The sequence below is a fragment of the Nannobrachium achirus genome (assembly GCF_963921795.1).
Source record: "Nannobrachium achirus genome assembly, chromosome: 22".
NCBI classification, from domain to species: Eukaryota; Metazoa; Chordata; class Actinopteri; order Myctophiformes; family Myctophidae; genus Nannobrachium; species Nannobrachium achirus.
The window spans coordinates 48,576,269-48,589,044 of record NC_137829.1 but is presented as its reverse complement, the minus strand read 5'-3'; the positions used below and the strand labels follow the sequence as shown (position 1 = coordinate 48,589,044).

The 12,776-nt window shown below is 39.9% G+C and overlaps 2 protein-coding genes across 4 annotated transcripts in view; one reads left to right on the top strand and one right to left on the bottom strand.

Annotated features, from left to right (window-relative positions):
• mmadhcb (metabolism of cobalamin associated Db) overlaps nucleotides 1–12,776 on the bottom strand; it is a 250,037-nt gene that overhangs the window by 98,562 nt on the left and 138,699 nt on the right. The window lies entirely within an intron of this gene.
• lypd6 (LY6/PLAUR domain containing 6) overlaps nucleotides 8,604–12,776 on the top strand; it is a 90,025-nt gene continuing 85,852 nt past the window's right edge. For both annotated transcript variants that reach the window (XM_080753244.1, XM_080753243.1), the window contains exon 1: nucleotides 8,604–8,762. The gene's annotated coding sequence lies outside the window, so the exon portion shown is untranslated. The remainder of the gene's footprint in view (nucleotides 8,763–12,776) is intronic.

The window sequence follows — 12,776 nt, the reverse complement described above, 5'->3', positions numbered from 1 at the left end:
GAAGGGAAGATTTATGCCCAAACATTTTCAAAAATAGTAGATGCACAAGTTCGCAGTGCAGCACAAAGTGACGAGCTGTGAGCTTGGAAATCTGAGGTTTGCTTCAGATGTCGATGTTAGAATATTATTTTTTGATTAAATGTTTCATTTGTTTAGATTTTCTCTCTCCTCCTTGCGTAGCCTATTCGTGTGTTTTTCTTTCTACAAGGGTGTTTTTAAGGACAAGAGGCGGGGCAAGGCTATTTACTATATACCTCTGAATGCCAATCAAGCGTCTTAAGCCATGACATTTGATAGACAGTCAGCCTCGCCTCGCCAAGCAGTTAAAGCTGTCAGACTGGAAAACATATTGTCCTCTCTCTGTCGGGTGGAAACCTCATATGTCCAAAACTCTTACTTTTCACCATTCAAATAAAAAAAATCACACCCGTGTGAACTGAGCGGTGGTTTACCCACCAACCCCAAAAAATAACACAAATCTTCTCTTCTGGGGGTCCCTGCCGCAAAACATTTTCAGATGGGGGTATGCGCTCAAATACATATAGATGTCATTGTCCTTGACTTGAAAACGTTAGAGAAACTCTCCTATATGGATGGAGTGTTTATGGCATGTTTAATGTGGCTGTTTAGTATCATTATATACTGAACTACTGATAGTATTGATGGACTGTGGAATAGCAGGACCTATAGAATACTCCCCACCTAGGGGTGTTTTTGTCATATACTACACACACGTGAAATTGGTCCTCTGCATTTACCCATCCGGTATATTTTAGTAGCAGTGATGTCATTTACCCATCCTATAACAACTAGTAGCAGTCAACAGCCAGGGTTTAAGAGTCTTGCTCAAGGACACATCGACACATTGCTGGCCTGGCTGGGAGTCGTACCAGGGACAACCAGGGGCTCGGGCTCCCACTCAGCTATGAGTGGCCCCTGACCTATAGCCTACTGTTGCCAGTATGTTTGTTTGTGTCTTGTGTTAAAAACTTAAATAAAGAAAAATGTGTGCATGAATGAACTGTTTGATTAACTAATTCATTCATCAAAAAAGTAAAGTAAGTATTAAAAAAGGTGCTAGTGCACAGTAGCCTACATCCCTTACTATCAAACTATTCATTTCATTATATATTTTTGGCTGGTACGGTTCTCTTCAAGAACCTCCATCCATGGAATGATAATTTGGTATATGTGTCATCTATCTATCAACGCTCTCGCAGCATAACATGGCTTTTTACATGCAAGCACTTCCGTAGCTCTGACTCCAAAAGTACATCCCCATAAACGACAAAAAATCAAATTCAAACTTAGATGTGGGCACTCTGAGTGTATCTCTAGGCGCCGCCGTGCTTTATGTGCCTTTGATTTATTTAATCCAAGACACATGACATGAACCCCCATCCTCTTAATAACAGCGAAGGAGTCTGTTTAAAAACACATTTAGGTTTGGAGTCCTGTACTCGCCAATATGGCAGTATCAGTCAGTTATGGACAGTAATAATGAAGTACATTTACTCGAGTACATCTTTTGTTTTGTGTATCTGTACTTTGCTTATGTTTTATGTTTTTTTTTAAAAGACTTTCAATCCACTACATTTCAAACAATTCAACCATTTACAATTTAAACATAGCAGACACTCTTAATCCAAATAGACAAATATAGTACAAAACTTCTAGGAAGAGAAAAAGTACAAGTTAAGCCCTATTTCAAATATAGTGAAAATAGCCGATCTACAAAGCTCACAACGTGTTGCAATACATTGCATTTTTCTGAGCTTGTAGATCTGCTATCTTTGCATTTTTTGGGGAAAAGCTCTCCAGCAATGATAATTGATAATACTAAAACAAAATAATACTTGAAGTAATGGAGTACTTACTTTAAAACATATTTAGCTTCAAGTAAAAATTTGACAGAGCAACTTTCACTTGTTGTTGAGTAATATTTGACTAGTAGGAGTATCTACTGTGACTCAAGTACTGGCTGAGTCCAACACTGTCTGTATCAGTAAAAATGCTTTTCTTTTGTTCTGTTGTTCTATTCTCTCTAGGCGCGCGCACACGCACACACACACACACACACACACACACACACACACACATTCATAAAGGCAAGCGCGCTCACGTGCACGCGCATGCCTTTGATTGAATGAAAAATGAAATCCAATATGAGCTGCTGAGGGCGTAACACTTGAACATTAAATGATCTCTCGACGAACGTTAAATGGGCCTACTTGTGTCTGAGCATAATATACATTTATTTATGTGTTCTGAAAGCCCCTTACGAGAAAAAAATTCACACCTAGTGTGAAGTGAGAGGTGATATTTATGAGTTCATTTCATCTAGCGTCCCGCAAAGCTTGTCCAATGTGGTTGCACAACAAACTATGGGTGCTTTGTCCAAAGATGTAGACCAGATGTAGGCCAGGTGTAGACCAGATGTAGACCAGATATAGGCCAGATGTAGGCCAGATGTAGACCAGATGTAGATCAGATGTAGGCCAGGTGTAGACCAGATGTAGGCCAGATATAGGCCAGATGTAGACCAGATGTAGACCAGATGTAGGCCCACGAAGCTTGGCCAATGTGACCCTGGGAGTACAACGGCTGGCGCTTTGTGCAAAGATATAGGCCAGATGTAGGCCAGATCTAGGCCAGATCTAGGCCAGATGTAGGCCACGCTGGACATACAATGAACTTTATAAAAACGGACAAAGCCAGATGTTGGAGGCATAGCTCCTTCCAGGAACACCGCTGAAAAAAACTAAAACAAAGATGAGATAGCCTTGAGGTCACCTTTGATTTGGTTTGAGGCACTTTTAGACACTGATATCCACAACTTTCCAACATCCCATTGTGCATTGCGCAGAAGGCGAGTGGCATTTCCGGCGTCGCAGCCGAGTGTGATCTACAAGCTCACAACGGTTGCATCTGCGACGCGACGTGAGCTTGTATGTCTGCTGTTAACCGGAAGTGTCCCGCAGATAATGCTACAGTAGTAGCAGAAACAGGTGGATAGGATATATATTAATTAATTAATGACATACTGCACATCAATGTGAATTTATCCATTTGAAAACTCTCAAGAGTTAAATTAAAGCTGCAATCCGGCACATGGTTTCAACGAGTAAAACGTCATTTTACATCTTAGTAGCTATGTTGATACACTATAAAAGTGATCAGGTCTGCTGCCATGTCTGGTGTTGGATATATAGGACACCTACTGGCTGACATATAGTACTGCCTGAAGCCCATAGGTGCAGTAGTAGGCCTATCTCCCCTCAAAAAGCAGGGCTTCTGTCTTCTTGAATTCAGGAATGTCATGGTGTCTGGTGGTGGTGGTAGACCCGGGGGTAACCGGTCTACTTGGCAACAAACCTTCCAGCCCTAGTATTCTTTATTTGTTTTACTGAGGATAAGGTTAGCTATGTCACCCTGAAGAAGGCATTATGTGGTGCAACACGTAGGTGAATTTTTATTCTTGCCATGCATTAGCCCTAAAATAAAGGCTTTTTAACTGTCCCTCGAGTGCCTTGGTCTAACTTTTTTTGCATCAATTTTGTCACCTGACTACCAAAGAGCACCTTTCCTGGGAGATTTTTACTCTACAGCCAAACAGATGCACTCCTTACTCTCTGTTTTCTAAAGGTTAGCTATAACTTTAGGGTTAAGCATAGCTTTACTGAGGTTTAAGATTAGGAACAGGGTTAGGTTTTGGCACCATTTCAATGAATGAATGAATGAATGAATGAATGATTTTTATTTCGGTCTTAAAGTACAAAGTATGTACAATGTTAAAAACATTAAAACAAAACAGATTAAAATAAAGAAAAAACAAAACAAAATTTGGACCGAAAAGGTGTAAGCAAGAAGCCTTAGCTTATAGTGCCTACCCTTTTTACAAATCTAATTATAAACTACTTATATCAACATCTAGCAGTGTTGCATAAAAACAAACAATATACAAAAAAACATAACGATAACATAAAATTAGAATTCATTTACTAAAATAAAGATTTCCAATTCATAATAGAGTTTTGTATTGATTTACTGTTTTAATTTTAAAGGATTTTTTAAACATGAAGATAGAACTGCATGTTTTTAGGTTGTTATCACAATTTATCCATAATTCTTTTGCCATAACCGAAGCACATCTTTTTTTAATATTTGTTCTAGCTGTTTTTACCTCAAAACTGAATTTGCCCCTCAGCTCATATCGATTTTCTTTCTTTTGGAAGAACTTAAGAATGCAGCATGTTGTGCCTTAAATGCCAATAAAACTGTTTTCAGTGCTACTATATCATGGAATTTCAATGTATTATATTTAATAAAGAGTTTATTTGTGGGTTCATAATAATCTGATCTATTTATTATTCTTAAAGCTTTCTTCTGCAATAAGAAAATAGGGGTTGTATTTGTTTTATAAGCATTTCCCCATACCTCCACACAATAAGTAATGTATGGAACTATGAGTGAACAATAGAGCAGATATAGTGATTTTTGACATAATATATATTTTGTTTTATTTAATATAGCTATAATTTTAGACATTTTTGATTTAACATTATTTATATGTGATTTCCAGCATAGCTTATCATCAATTATTACCCCCAAGAACTTATTTTCATGTACTCTTTCTATTTCCATACCTCTTATCTTAATTGTTGCTTGTTCATCTATTCTTCTTGTGCCAAAAATCATGTATTTAGTTTTAGATAGATTTAACGATAATTTATTCCTATCAAACCATGTCTTCAAGTTATTCAATTCCCCTTCCATTGCATTCATAAGCTGTCCCAAATTCTCCCCAGAGCAATACAGATTGGTATCATCAGCAAATAGAACATATTTTAGAATAGCCGACACTTTACAAATATCATTTATGTATAATATAAATAATTTTGGACCCAAAACGGAACCTTGTGGTACGCCGTAGGTGACCTTTTCCAATTCAGATTTTATATTATTTAATTGAACATATTGATATCTATCAGATAAGTAGCTCTTAATCCATGAGTTAGCTATTCCTCTGACACCATATCTCTCTAACTTATTCAATAATAGGTTGTGATCTATGGTGTCGAAGGCTTTCTTCAGATCAATAAACACCCCCACTGTGTATTCCCCATTTTCAATAGCCGTAGAAATATCCTCCACTAAATTCATCACAGCCATCGAAGTGGACTGAGGTTAAGGTTAGGAATAAGGTTAGGTTTAACCGTTTAGGCATAGTTTACAGAGATTACGTCTAGGAATACCAGACAGAGACCATTGACCTGGGTATAGGACATGCAATATACGGATTGGGTTTAGCTTTAAATAAGCCCTCCCTGAAAGATTTGCCAGGAGCCACTATTCTCAAACCTTGTTTTTTGCAGCTCCCTTTGTGTGGCTTTGTGTGTCCAAATTGTGTTGGTCAGCACGGCGGCATCTGCACATGCGCGGACTTTTACCGTGTCCAAATTGTGTTGGTCAGCACGGCGGCATCTGCGCATGCGCAGACTTTTACCACACACACACACACACACACACACACACACACACACACACACACACACACACACACACACACACACACACACACACACACACACACACGTGATAGCCGCTAGAGTGGAGGCTCACGAAGCATGCAGCCACCGTAGAGAGCCACGGGCCATCAAGAATTGACACATGTCAATATATAAATTGGTGAAAAAAAAGTCAGGGACTATTCTATTCTCTTCCCCCTGCCACGGGAGGTTAATGTTGTCAATCTGTGGGTCAAGACCCGCAGAGAGGTCCCCAAAATATGTATATTCAATATTCAATTATATATATATATATATATATATATATATATATATTTACCTGGAACTGCTCAAATTCACCGCTCCACTTCGAACCGAGGTTTGATTTTTAATGACCTTTTCATCCACCGGCTGAATTACATTGTTACTTTATAGAACCTTATGTCATAAATTAACAGTAAGTAAATATGTCAATCTTTCTCCAATCACACTTAAACCCCATCAGCATCCTATTCAGTGGGAAACATTCACCAAAAAATAGCCGATCTACAAGCTCACAGCGCGTGCGGCTTGTAGATTTTTGGTGAAAAGACTTGGTGTACTGTAGGACTTGACTACTAAGAATAGAGGGCCTAAGTGGTTAAACTGAAGTGACACTGATAAATTCCAAATATTTTCAGAGTACTCCGAGGCACCCCTGGACTTGCGTCACGGCACCCTAGGGTGCCACGGGGCACCCACTTTGAGAAGCCCCTGCCCTCTAGCCTTAGCCTGCTGGTCTTTAACACCCGAGGATTCCATTCCACAGTGTTATTTCGTGGTGGTGGTGGTGGTGGTGGTGGTGGTGGTGCTGCGTATAATTTACAACACAAAAAGCATGCCAGCAATTTTAACGTTCCAAGGTCTCTGATCCTCTGTGTGCTAAATGACTCTGAAGTGTGTAGGCTAAACATAATGTAGCCAGGGACGTGCTGGGCCCCTGATTCAGCCCGGGAAAAAGAGTTGGAGAGGCCCTCATTGCGCGCTATAGAGAGAGATCTCTCTCTATAGCGCTGCTGCTACTCACATTTCAGATCACGACAAGTGACAAGCCAGTGGGCCAATTACATGAGTTATATTTCGTCGTTGTCGGGTGGAAACCTTGTATGTCCAAAACCGTGTGTTTTGTATTTATCATTTAAAAGATTAATTAAACTAGTGAAAACAGCCGATCTACAAGCACACAATGCCTCGCACCGCGAGGCGTTGTTTCACTACTTTTGACTTTTTTTCACTACTTTTGTGCGACGGCCTTGTATGATGAAGCAGGGCTTTGCTTTGGGAAAAAATTTACACATTTGAAACTTGGAGATACAAGGTTTCTGCCCGACAATGACGATTTACTTTGTTGGCCACCCAGCCCCCAAAATGTTACGAAGGCGACATTTTATTTTTAATTTTTTCCTAATGGCCAGCCTGGACCGGCCGGGAATGAACCGGCTGTTCGGGAGTTGGCCAGCACGTCCCTGAATGTAGCCTACACTCTCAGAATAACATTAATTCCCAGGATCTTAAAGTGTTACTTAAACATTATATATCTTGGATTATAGCAAGCAACGCAAGCAGAGATGTGAAGGCATCTGCTCCTCTGTAGGCTTCTATAATACTTATTTACTACAATTATTTGAAAACTTTAGTTACTAGTTTCTTTGCAGATATAAATCATTATATTATAAAACATACATTAAACACGTTAGTCTTATTCTATACTTAGGCTATTTGAAAATAGACGATCTACAACAGGGACGTGCTGCAGGCCATTGGGAAAAGCGGGACAACTCCCGAACGGCCGGTTCATTCCTGGCCATTAGGAAAAAAAGTAAAATAAAATGTCGGCCTTCGTTCCATTTTGGGGGCTGGGCGGCCAACAAAGTAAATCCTCACTGTCGGTTAGAAACCTTGTATCTCCAAGTTTCAAATGTATACGTTTTTTCGCAAAGCAAAGCCTTGCTTCATCATACAAGGCTGTTGCACAAAAGTAGTGAAAACAGCAGATCTACAAGCACACAACGCCTCGCGGTGCGAGGCGTTGTGTGCTTGTAGATCGGCTGTTTTCACTAGTTTAAATCATTTTTAAAATGATGAATTTTGGACGTACAAGGTTTCCACCCGACAACGACGAAATATAACTCATGTACAGTAATTGGCCCACTGGCTTGTCACTTGTCATGATCTGAAATGGCAAATCTTTGAGTAGCAGCAGCGCTATAGAGAGAGATCTCTCTCTATAGCACGCAATGAGGGCCTCTACAACTCTTTTTTCCCCGGGCTGAATCAGAGGCCCAGCACGTCCCTGCTCTGAAGTGTGTAGGCTAAACATAATGTAGCCTGCACTCTCAGAATGAGATTAATTCCCAGGATCTTACAGTGTAATTAAACATTATATATCTTGGATTATAGCAAGCAAACGCATGCAGAGATGTGAAGGTCTCTGCTCCTCTGTAGGCTTCTATAATAATTATTTACTACAATTATTTGAAAACTTTAGTTACTAGTTTCTTTGCAGATATTATAAAAAATACATTAAACACGTTAGTCTTATTCTATACTTAGGCTATTTGAAAATAGACGATCTACAAGCTGTTGTGAGCTTGTAGATCGGCTACATTTTAGTCGGCTACTTTTTACTTTTGGTAGGTCTACTTTTAATTGTATTTTGATGCCAATACTTTTGTACTTTTACTTAAAAGTAACATAATATATATAAAAAAAACTAAAAATAATTACATTTTGAACACAGGCCTTTCATACTTGTAACAGAGTATTTTTTTGTATTGTGGTATTGCTACTTTTGACTTCATCTCTGAGCACTTCTTCCACACATGAATAATAATAATAATTATTATTATTATAAATGCATTATAACAATAACAACAATAACAATAGTAAGGTGCAAGTGTGCAGCCAATGGGGGACCGGGCCAGTCCTCTCAGAACACGCCCACCGGGTCTCTGATTGGAGCAGAGTGTAATTCGTCCCACAGCAGCAGTAGAGCCTTCTTCAACTCCATGTATTCCTCCTCTGTTTCCTAGACGTTCAGTTCAAACCAAACAGTGATCACACCGTGGAACCTTCAGTACGTTATAATCCTCCTCAGAGCCAAACACAGACCAGGGCTGGTTGGTCCGAACCCCGGTGGACTACTAGACATTGTTAAACAGGCACAAGAGAAGGAGCCGCTGAAGTTTGACAGCTGCAGCAGGGAATTCTTCTCAAGTAAGTGCGTTTATTCTTCAGCCTCACGCTGCCTGCAACAATATAGGAGCTGGGATCAGATCAATAAAGGCGACAGAAGAACAGAAAGCTGTGACTGCATGTGTGTCTGATCTGTCTTCTTGGTAAACATGGGAAACGCAGCAGTGCAAAACAACTAAACATCCCCCCTATATTGTTTCGTTTAATTGTTTGCGGTTGGAAAAAGTAAAAGTGAAAAGGCAAGTGCAATGTGATAGGGCTACAATTTGTGGTGCGCACCTTTTTTTTCTGTTTCCTAGAAAATGGTGCTCCTACGAGCTGACCCACTTTGACCTCTTAGGCTACCCTGCAGCTCTATGAATAATAATAATAAAAGCATCCTTCTGCTGATAATAATAATAATAATAATGCGAATGAAGAAATAACCTGGATCGATGTTTGAAAGCATTTTTAATAGATCCTCCTGGTAATGTTTAAAACATTATTAACTACTGCCTACTGCATCAATTGGTTTGCCTCATTTCATTATATTTGGACTACACGCAAATAGAAATAACACACGTTTTTGGTGTGACATTAATTAATAATTGCTGGCAAAGCCCTCCTCTGTGCAGCGAATTAATATATTGCTAAATGTATCTCATTCATAATTACTACCTTTACTTACCTAGGCTAGTTTTATTTAATGTATATATATTTTTTAAATGTATTTGGCTTTTATGTTTTTTCGTCTACTGCAAGAAAATGCCATGGAATTGAAGCTGGTGGATTACATCAGTGTTCTTATAAACCTTAAGAACACTGATATAAACAGTTCTTATAAACCTTTTTATGTCTAGAACCCCCAAATTGATCTATATTTGGCTTCTGATGTGTTTTTTTTGTCAGAGACCCCCAGTCCAGAAGAGTAGCCTGATTATCTGACTGGGAGCCAGGCTACCAGAAGAGAAGATTTGTGTTAAAAATGCAAAATTATAAAAAAATAATAAGATAATAAAAAAAAATATTAAACACTATCAAGATTTTTCGAAAATGTTCCAAAACATCAGATGTGCACATATAGCAGATATACAAGCTCACAGCGCATCACTTCGTGCCACGGTGTGAGCTTGCACATCCGCTATTTTCCGAATGGCCAACGTATAAAATATGGATAAAGGGGTTAAAATGTATTAACACATTTTGCTGGGGTCACCCCTGAAACCCCCCCTTATAAGGATCCTCGAGGGGCCCCCAGCCCACACCCCACTCGGAGAACCAACGTTATCCTGTTAGGCTACATCTGGAAGCCCCCTGTCACAGTCCTGTTAGCTGCTAGGGACATGCCATGCATGCAGGTTGGATTTCACACATTTGGACCGTGTTACCGGGGTCCTGATCCCCTCTGGAACCACTGCATTGTTCCCCCTCTCTCTGTGAGGGGAGCAAGCAGGTGCAGCCTCCCTGCCTCAGCTTACAGGCTGTCTTAGTGTTTGATTTGTATTTAACCACTTGAACCCCAGTAGCATCTTCACCCTATTCGGGGGGGGGGGGGGGGGGGGGCCAAACATCTCCTCTGGGGTGGTGGTAGTGGGGGGGGGGGGGGGGGGGGGGGACATCTCCTCACATCATGTTCTCAGCTTGTAGATCTGCTATTTTTGGCGTGGAAGGGGATGAAAAAAAGGCTGTACCACCAGTACAGTTGCAACTCAGATCCATTTTTTTAATCTAGAGGGTTGTGTGGTTATTATTATATATTTATTATTATTATTACCCTTATTAATTATTTTACTGAGCAGCAGACAGAGATTAATTTTTATATTCAGATGGGTTCACAGAGAAGAAAAGGGACCTAAATGTACCCACATACTGTACCGTGATATTTTGACATGGTGATCAGAGTAAAATGAACACGATTCGTTTTCCCTCATGATTTTTCGTGCGTCCTGCCAGGGACGGGAGGGTTGCCCTGGCTTTGTTCTAAGCCGGGGCAACCCTGTTGCTATGTAGCTTTTAATGCATCAGTTTGGGAGTGGTTTGATAATAATATTATAGATACATTTCATGATATGAGACTCTATACCGCCTGGGATTCAGTGGTAGTTATCGTGCTATGACAGATTTGTTGTCTTTTCCTGATTTTAATCACTTGCTTTAATCAGCAGACATATTATATACTTTTTTTTAACAATGTTGAAAGACAGTGCGAGCTTGTAGATTTGGCTATTTTGGAAAAACATAAACATATAATTTCAACAGGATACATAGTGCGGCAATATAAAGTAGATATTGTTATGAATATCATGATATTAGTTTTTAGCGGTGTGGCCCATCCCTATGGCAGAGGTTGCTTGGGTGGGGGGCGGGAGGCATAGAAATGCCCTGGTGGGTGTGATGGCCGCGTGGCATGGCGGGCTGCATCTCCTGTTGGGTGGCAGTGGCACGGTGCCTCCTCCATTTAACCAGGAGATACTTTAGCTATTGAAAAATAGCAGATATACAAGCTCATAGCGCGGCACCAAGTGCCGCGCTATGAGCTTGTAGATCTGCTATTTTTGAAAAATCCTGAACATGTGTGCAGATCATTGAATATATATATTTTTAAAGTGAACATTTGTAACTCAAACATTTGCTTCTGGGGGGGGGTCCCTGATACATAATATTTTGAGATGGGGGTCCTTGACATGAAAAGGTTTGAGAACCACTGATGTAGAAACATGCATTTTTCAAAAACCTGAACATGAATTTAGAAGACATTTATAGAATCAATCAGGTCAAAAATATAGAAAATACTTGCACAAATGTTCACGATCTTTTCAAAAATAGCAGATCTACAAGCTTGCAGCGCTGCACTCGGTGCCGCACTGTGAGCTTGTATATCTGCTATTTTTTTATTTGTATAGTTAAAGCATAGAATACCATAATGGTCAAAGTAATAATGCTTAATAATGCGTAATATGCTCTCACTGGAGTTGTGCTGCTGGGGGTTACCACAAGCTCTCTGCAACAGTTACACACCAAACAATAACATAAAACAGTGCATTAGTTCTACCTTGAACGCTTTAGCTTAAACATTCAAGTTTTATGTACTTTGCTGTAAGACGAATAGTGGAAATAAATAGCCAATGCGGTGAGAGCTTATAGATGAGCTATTTTCATACTTTTTGATATTTTTTCAAATACTAATAATGAATTAAAGTATTGATTTCCCATGCCATTAGTGCACTGTTTCTGAACTTTGGCTCCGGGCCTCCGGAGGGCCAGCAGGGGTCCAAACGGACCCTTCCGGGTCTGTAACTAAAAGTTTACAAATGGAACCAGATTTTGGTTCCATTTGTACACTCTCAGAGTTAAATGAACACTGTGGGTTTCACAGTGTTTATTTGGGTCCCAGAGGATTTTTTGTATTATTTCAAATGAGGAGGTCCTTGAAATGAAAAGGGTTGAGAATCACAGCATTGGTGCGTGTGTTCCTGACAGTATAGACATAAAAGTGGCCTGCCTAGGTCAAGAATTATTGTAAAATAGAGACAAATTTCAAACTGACATTCAAGATGTATAATAATCTAAGAAGACCCAGATGGAAGTCCTTGCCGTCACTGTTGCCATGTTTGCTTTTCATAAGAGACTTTGGGCTTGTTTTTCTGTTAAGTTGCTTCTTGTTTTGCTAGTTGTGGGTTGTGTGTTTTTTTTTTTGGGCTTGTTTCAAAAATGTCGTTGCTTATTTGGGCTTTGCTTCCTGATGTCGTTTAAACCACAAGCTTGTAGATCTGCTATTTTCAAATATCCAATGCATATGATATGAGTTTAAAGTGCCCCCTAGTCGCTTTTCTTGTGGGCTTGTTTTCATAGTTCATGGTTGCTTATTTCTGTCTTTAAACGCTGCTTTGCCCCCCCCCCCCCCCCCCCCCCCAGCAGCTGACCTCACTTCTGAACCTCGCCTGTGATCTGAATAGAAAGAATAAACGCCTCTAATTTGCTGTGAAGCCCATCTGTAGTCTGAAGTCTATAGTCTGTTAGTCTGCCTAATATTGATAATCACATGTCGAGCAGGCC